The sequence below is a fragment of the Clinocottus analis genome, unplaced genomic scaffold, assembly GCF_023055335.1.
Source record: "Clinocottus analis isolate CAN_PGR_092001 unplaced genomic scaffold, fCliAna1.0.p SCAF_8, whole genome shotgun sequence".
NCBI classification, from domain to species: Eukaryota; Metazoa; Chordata; class Actinopteri; order Perciformes; family Cottidae; genus Clinocottus; species Clinocottus analis.
In genome coordinates, this window is record NW_027176240.1 from 9998653 (window position 1) to 10007726 (window position 9074).

Here is a 9074-nt window from a genome sequence, read left to right on the forward strand (position 1 = left end):
GCACTGAAACAAATTGAGAGATGAGGGAGAGAGGAGAGGCAAGATGGCCAAAATTACAACATATTTACTCAATATATCTGCACGATCCCATGACAGTTGAGGATATTCTGATCCATGTAGCATTTGTTGTGTTTCATGCCTTTTGTGAGCAGATTAGCAGCGTAGTCCTGTGTGAACGATGTACAGTATGGTGGAGAGTCACTCCACATGTTACAGTATGTCTCCCTCTTGTGGTGAAATATGTTTTGAAACTGATTGTATGTGGACTTGATTCAAAGTGTGGCAGAAAAATGCTGAATATGGGGCATCCCCAGAAAGCTAGGGGTTACTACAAATATATAACCACAACATCCTGGTTTGATTCAGGTTAATGACCCTCGTTCCATTTCACCCCTTTTCTTTCAAAGTGTTTCTTGTGTCCACACTGTAAAGTATCCAATGAAGGGGAAATGCCCCAAAATGCATCATATGTAGTATTCATGCTTTGAGATGTGTTACACTGGTGGATCAACAATATGAGACACAGATGCCACCGATTGGCTTTTTATAATTGATTTTTTTTTTTTTTTTAATTTTACAGTCACTACATGCCGGATTTTAACAAAAAAAGTCCATGTAATATGTTGACATATTCATAGTGGTCATGCATAAAGCTTGCTGAAGAAGCCTCTTGACCCAACCTCACTCACTGTGTTTAATTCACAAAACACTATCAGCTATTGCGGTTTAACTGACCAAATAAGACTTAGGTCCACACAGTTTGGAAAGTCTTTAGCCAGAGGTGCAATCCTTTCCACAGAGCCTCGATGCATGTTGGGATATTCAGGTCATCGAGTTGCAAAGTGTTGCTCTGGCGTTGACAAAAGAAAAAATTTAAGTTTATTAAACGGAACAGGCTGACAGTCCACACTTTGTTAGGCGGTGAATGAACAGAGTGGTTTTGACAGGCCTAACCTCTTAAGCTTCGGGTCCCACTGAGCTCGGCACAGCTAGAGCTAAATGCCATCTGTCCCAACATCATGAGGCCCCCCCCCCCAAACCTGTCCCCCCGACACTTTACCATAAACATTGTGCAACACTAAAGAAGAATATAAGTTTATTCTACTCATGTGATATCATCTTCACGTGATAGAGATTCACCTTTCAGGCAACCATTTCAAGGCATTCCAGGTTGAACACTACTATTCCAAACAATCCACACAATTAAAATTTTCAAAAGGAAACATGCATATAAGCGGTCTTTAAAGGTTTTAATAAAAGTTGCTGCAAATACATTTCTATTGTAATATGTGTCATGACCAAATAAATAAATACACTAAAATGATCTTGTAGTGTATTCTGCCTTCCACCAGTCCTGAGCCCTGCTGTTACACTTGCAAATAAAGAGCAGAACAGCCAGAGCACTGAAAGCAAAGGAGGGGGATGAAACGGTCAATCTAAACTGATACTAGTGACCCCTAAATGAAGCCTTTGCTTTACTACGACAAATAAGTCCCAAACAAAATAAGATGTTTTTACATTTTTTTGGATTGAGCAACTAAAGCTACTCAAACCCCACATTTGACCACGTATGGCTTGATGTGAGTAGAAAGCCTGGGAAGGTCAAGATCCTCCTGCACATTACTGGTCTGACACTGACAACCTATTCAAACCACAGCTCATTGTTCAGTTAGTCTCTCACTGTGACTCATCAATGGCTATTTCAAATTCAGTTTTGAACAAATTTGTTTTACGCTTTACTGGCTTCCACATATAGCTCTGAACAATAAAATAATGATATCACCACATGAACTTTAGTCTCCATCCTTTCACAGTGTCGTCTGCTTCGTTAGCTGTCATCTAATGTTAAGAGCAAAAACGACCTTTGTGCCCAGTAGCTTTAGCACTTCATTAAGGCTCTGGACCTTCGCTGTACGAGCAATTGTCTTCCTCGAACAAAAAGACTGACGCATTGTATCAGTTGGAGGTAAATTTATCAAAGGAGGCCGATACAATAGACAGAACTGCCCAAATTATGAAACAGGTCTGTAAGGGGCCTCCTGGTGAGCCATATTGTACTGTTTGTTGATGGTCCAGTTTGGACGGGAAGACATGTGGTATGTTTTAAAAAGAAAACAGTGTGTGAGAGTGAACACAGAGAAATGCAACGTCCATGTACAACGTATGCGTCTCTAAATCTGAGTGCATGTTCAGCATGGTGTACAGGGGTTGTGTGAAGTTGGGGTTGTGTTTGCGTATACGAAGCCATGCTGAGAAACACAGGCAACCCATAGACCTCTTAGAGGTGGACACTGGCTAAAAACAATTGGGATCTCCATGAACTGATGTGACATGTGTATTTGTTCAAGCGTAGTGAAAAAAAAAAACTGCTCTAAGAAAGAGAGGGAAATAGAGATAGTGGGATGAGGAGGGGACACAATGTCTAACAGGCAGCAAACTGCAACAGTGAAAGCCATTTATGCCACGTCAGCTATATGGACAATGGGAAGCACATGAAAACAAACAGAATGTGTATCATATGAATCTGAACATCATTGTTTCATGTGCGACCAGGATGACTCATCTTAATAGCTGCAACAAGTTGTCGATTGGTTGACTGACAGAAAATTAATCAGCAAGTACATTTTTAAATCTAAAATACTACACATTATCTGATTCCAACCTCTCCGATCGCAGGGATTGCAGCTTTCCTCTTTTATATCACTATACAGAGACTACCTTTGTTTTTTTGGACTGTTGGTTAGACATAGTAAGATATTTGTAATCAGCCGTTTTCAAATATTATTGAAATATTTTGGATATTACAGTCCAGTGTTTTTACAGTGATTAATCGAGAAAAGAATCAGCAGCATAGACTAGTTACTTCATATAAAACACTTCTCTGTAGTGCTATGGAGACCTTTTATGATTCGCTGTTCGTTTGGTGTGGGACTGGCTGCCATTTAGCCCCTGCATTGCAGTCTCAGATGAAATGGGCCGGTAGCGCATCAGACCACTGACTGTCCTGAGCATATTTACATCCCATCTCAGTTATTGGACACATAATTCCTCCACACATCTCTTCAATCTTATATCACCCACACACACACACACGTGCGCACACACACACGGCTGAGTACAATTATAATTTCATATGCCCCAGTGTACCAGCCACCCGAGCAATTTTCTGCCATTTAAATGTGAATTTATGTCTCATGTAAATGAGTGGGGAGTCGATTTAGGCCCAGTGGAGGACCGGCCTGTTCCAAGGGAACATTACGTTATAGGTCTTTGGTCATTTCAAGGTCCCCGTTCATTACCTTGATTTAACTGACGGCATCGGCATTGAATGAGGCCTTGCTATCTCATCAAATACAGTATCACCAAATCATATCTGAAGTAGCATCTCATCTTTGCAAAGCTGAACAGGGAACAACAGAATGGTAAGAAAATCACCTCTATTCTCTTAAACAGCGGTGACATTTAAAAAATACTTCTCCCAATAAACATTAACTCTATTCCGTCCCGTAGTATGATTATTTAAGACTTGAAAAAATACATGGAACTGAAAATAGAACATTTCAGGAATCTTGCTAATCAACTTGCCTTATACATTTCACACAAAGGCATCGCTCTTCATAATGTCGAGTAATATTTAAGAATGGACATAAAAAAAAAAGTTTCTCTGATGAAGAGTCCGCTCCACTCTTTTCTGGTCTGAAACACAACACCACAAGTTTATCAGTGAGGTAAATTACTCTGAACCGTTGTGTGGATTACCTTCTGTATGTGCTGGATGCTCACGAAGACGTTCACAATGTTAGCACTTGGCTCACCGTAGGTAACAGGGATGTATACTTTATAACTTTCAGAACCGACATAAGCAGAAGGGACTTCATTCATATCTAATCTTAAACGTACTTATTAATGTCTGTTTTTAATGGCTGCTAAATTATAGGTTTATGGTTAAGTCATTAACCTTAAACTTAAGTGTGCAGTTTCATAAATGAGGCTGTAAGGTTATTTAATGTTTTTTTAAATGGCATATTTTCAATTGTGAGAATAAAACCCTTGACAAAACATTGTAATTAGTGCTCGTTTTACAGGGTCAGTTATTGGCTGTTTTATTGGCCGCATCACAGCATAGCAAGTAGTAATGTGTGACCTTTACAAAGAGCACTTCTTGACAACCCGGGCACCGGATCACTTCAGTAAGAGCCCAAACACATCTGTAGGTGTCTTTGTAGACACTTTCCAATACAGCTAAATACTATATTCTTTTGTTAAACTTTGCTCTATTTTAAATACATACACTCAATACATTTTAAGAGACCCAAATTGTATTTCAACACTTCAGTTAGTTCAGGAGATAAATATGAAGTGAACCTTTCAGCTGATCAAACTGTTTGAAAGACAAGACCTTGACCGCGTGATCAATCACCTGCTCTTATCTCAACAACAACCAGTCCACCTGCTGATTATCACACACGCTCTCCAAAACCAGCGCCCTCAGCATACTCGTGTCTTATCCAGAGCCCAAGGTTTCAACATTCATCTATCAAATACAGCTGGCTTTTGCCCATACCATAGAGCCAGAGTTAATTTGATGGTCTCCTTGCTTTGTTTGGCAAAGTGTGTTTTCCAATTTTCAACATAGTTCAAAACAGCAAATGAGGGAGTTTTGTGAGATCATATAAATGAACCTAATTAGATATACAAAATGGCAAAAGGTAAAATGCATTGGGAGAATGTGCGTAGTGACCATATTGGGGAAACATAAGGACAAAAGAAAAGGGTAGTTCATGTTGGGTGAGGTGCACACAGAGTTTAACACCTGACATCAGGTACATGCAGGGAAACAAGACGTCAAGCAGACATGGAGATGCCTCGTTTTGAGACTAATAAAAGGCTTACAGTAGTTTCAGCAAGGGAAGGGCCTTCAATAACATATGTTGTACTTATACCGTTATTTTAAGACATTGTAGAAGCCATGAACGATACAGATTTCCCTTCGTGCACATTTTACTGCGAGTAGAGAATAAAATCTTAATAGAAACCGTCTACAATAAATGGGGCTGATTTATAAGTTACACCATAAAATTTCACCTCTCGTCAGTTTAAAAAGACATGGCAGCGCATAAATGTGTTGCTTGAGTTAAGATGCTGGGTGAAGACAAAGTCCAGAAAAATGCAGTGTTGCAGGTAAAACGCTGTGTAATTCCAGCCCAGAGAAGGACTTGAGGGACCAGGAAAAAAGCAATGCGGCTCACCATGCATTTGTGATTGATGGTCTCCGTCTGTGCAATAGCTGACTGAGCAACATGTACATCTCTCTTGTTCACACATTTAATGGCATGCACAAGTCCTATAGTGCGTCTAGTTTAAGAGATATGCACCGCAACCCATATATGTAATGTGTATGTGCAGCCTTCGTGGTGGCTCATTTGGCGGAAGAACATACCATGTAACGACAACGTCCTCGTTTGGAGTCCACCTGGGATCTTTGTGCCAGTCTTCTTTCATGCTCCCATCGTTTCTTTTTCCCTCCACGGTGCACTGTTAAATCAAAAAGAAAAAAACAGGGGCAGAAGATCTCAAATTATTAAATTCCTTAAGAATGTGTCTAATATACATCCCTGTGTACTTTGTTGGTAGGATGGCTCAGCAATACTGCATACTGTATGAGCATATTTTTTCCCCAATCCTTGATCCTGTCACGTCTCTGTTGTCTGGTGCCAAGACATGTCTGCTCTGGCTTTTAGCCAGGCTGGGCTGGTCGCCACCACGGCCCTAGCAGTCGAGCAGGCAGGCCTAGCTTAATGCTGACACATCGCTAACATCAGCCAGGGAGCGGAGACCTCGGGGAGATGCTGAAACATCAGCACAGCACCATTTCAGATTTACAAGGAGGGACACACGTGCTGATCTGCGGTAGAATTTAAGTAAGTGTCACAGTACCATTGTAGGAAATCGTTTTAATAGCACCCATAAAAATGGGGGAATCATTCCTCGTATTGAAAGAAACCTGTGAGGCCGAGACAATGAATATCAGCACATGATTGTGGAAATTAACTAACGAGGCCACGCCTCTACAAATAGACCTATAATCAATTCACATAAAGCCATCATAAGACAATGATTACAATTATTGCCTTACAAGAAAAACATAAAATCATTGATATAATCCTTGTTTTCAGCGTTTCACACTTCATGCAACATGGTATTAAGAGTGTAGCATGCAAGAGCAAAAACAAAACCAGTTCACACATAGCCAGTTCACAGAATCCTTCGATTGGAAAAATTGGTACAGTGGTTCAAATTAGTTATATATATTTAAATAAAGTATTATATCATTGCTTTTTAGCATAAACACACACTTAAGACAGTAATAAAAAGATAACAGAACACTTGATTTATGCAAAGCTAATAGCTTTTCTTTTTTTGACTGGCATTGGAAATGGGCATGGAATCATTTATGGACGTGGATGGCATTTACAAACATTACTTAGGATCTTATTCCAATGTCTGCATCATGAAGTGTCATACAATTAAACAAAGAAACGTTCAACATATTAGTGTAAAAGGGAAAACAAAAACTGACATTACACAGCCTCTTGACAATGTTCTTTCTGTTCACATTTATATGATCATAATGGCTGCCTTTTGTGTTTCGTACGCCATGCAAATAAGATTGGCAAAAACGTGCATGTGTCATCGATATGCACAGATATAACCAGGAGTGCCACTGATTGATGATGCAAACCTTCTCTCTATTGCCTTGCTTGTGACCTCTGACTCCTCACCCCTCAAGGGGTTAAACTTATTACCCTTTGACTCGTGTGACCTCTGCTGTGAAAGGAGCTAGATTGAAGGATGACCACAGCTTTGGTCCTATTGGCCGCTCTCTGACCAAACTGTGGCCAGAGGGCTGACCATCCAAACCCTAGAGGGATGTGACCCATGGCCCTGCCACACGCTCTGTGGATAATACTATTAACAGGTCAATATAAGCTTAAAAAAGGGGGGAGAGAACACTACTAAAGGATGAGCAGAAGAAAGGGGATGAAGCGGAGATATTGTGGAAGGAACAGATTTCCAGGATAGATTTGTAGGTTATTTGTCAGCTCTGTTTAAACAAATGGTCACCAACTTGATTTCCAAACAAGGGATGTAATGACCTGGACACATTGTGATCACTACTGATAGACAATAAGAGTAGGGCTGTCCCGTAAACTTCAACACTGTTAAAAATAAACATTGTCATCCACAGACTGTATGGTCATGACATGTCCTGAGCAAACAACCAAAAGCTAGGACAGCGAACCCAATGTCTTATTAGTTCAAGAAATTCCCGGAGTAGACAAAACCAAAATAAGGAAAGCATTTTAGCCTAGTCATCCCTGTGAATATGTCATATAAACATTAAATGGACAGTAAATATAGAGTTATATCACTTGTATAACTTGTGATTCTGTTGCATATAGCAATAAAATGTTCATAGTAAATATTTTAATCAGTATATTAAAGAGTATTGTTCCTTTAATTCCATTTCTAGAATCAGTAAAAGAGGGGTGTATCGAGTGTTCACCAATACAGCACGTTACATGCAAGACATGTGCTCTTCCTCCCTCACTCACTCACTCCACATTACTGGCTTACGAGCCATCACCCTTATTTCTCTCTAACCAATATTCTGGTTTGGCCTTGACTAATTATGTTTTATGTGACACACAAATCTACTTTTTTGTGATTAAAAGATGAATTTGCAGCATGGCACAACTCAACTTACTCAGTTGTTTTTTTTCATCTCCAACTCTTTCACATTCACCATCCTCACTACCACACCCCAAAAAAAAAAAAAAAAGAAGAGTAAAACTTTTATTGTAAAAACGCTGCCATGTATTTCTACTAGACTTGAGGCGACTTGAAGCTTTGACCGAAACATCATGAATACGCATCTAAGAGGGTGTACACAGAGCATTCATAATGTGCTTTGTCTCACTCCACCCTTAAGAGTTGAGCGCCAATAAAAATAATAAAATTCAAGACACAACAAGCAACCCCCATAAAATTAGTTTTGAATAAAGCATTACATGATATTAAAATTGAAGTGAGACACATGTAGCTAATAGAATCCACTCAACTAAAGTTGTCAGACCAGCGGCTACAGTAGAGCTTGTAAACAAGCATGCAAGCATGGACTCAGCCTCACACAAACGCACATGTAATCGCCCACAAACATAAGCAGCAGTGGCTTACAGATTACTCTGAACAATGAAGGGAAGAAATCTTCGAGCAAAGAAGGAGAAACAGCAAACCTTAGAAAATTGAAGAAGAAATATGGATATATGACATGAAGGAGAAAGAAACAAGTGGAAATAGTACCTTCTAACGCATCCATGTGATGAGAGAAGGGTGGGACACCTGCAGAACCACGCATGGTCTATCCAGAGCTCTTCAGCGACTGCTCCCTCACCGAGCAGAGTGTGTGTGTGTATGAGCCAGAGAGAGAGAGTATGTGTGTGTGTGTGTGTGTATGTGTGTGCGTGCATGTGCGTGTGTGTGTGTGTGTGTGAGTGGCTGAGGGAGGGGATCCTACCCCTCCTCCTCAGGACTGTGCCTCCTTAACAGGATGGAGGGGTAGGTGGGGCCACTGCAATAAAGCAAACACACACACACACACATTTTTCTATGGTTGTTATGTCCTCGCTTCTTTTGCTCTTTCCCGCCTCCACACTTCAATCTTTCTGTCTCTTTCCAAGACTTGCTCTCTGCTTCTTTACCTCGCCGACTTGCTCTCATTCCTCTTGCCTCGTCTGTCTGCAAGGCTCTTACTCTCTCCCTCCACATTTCATCTCCCACCCCTCCCTCCTCCTTGCCCTATCTCTTCCTCTCCGACTGTACGGTAATATTAACATGCTCCCATTCATCTGGTAATGAGATGGGGCGCATCTGCCCTTTTGGCGGCAGGTCCACAACCTGCTAAACTCCTGGCATGTATACGTGTGTGTCTCGTCGGTCTGAGTTTCATAATAATACAGCGTTAAGATTGAGCGGGACAGTTAGAGAGCATGGTGTGTGTGAGCGATGAAAAC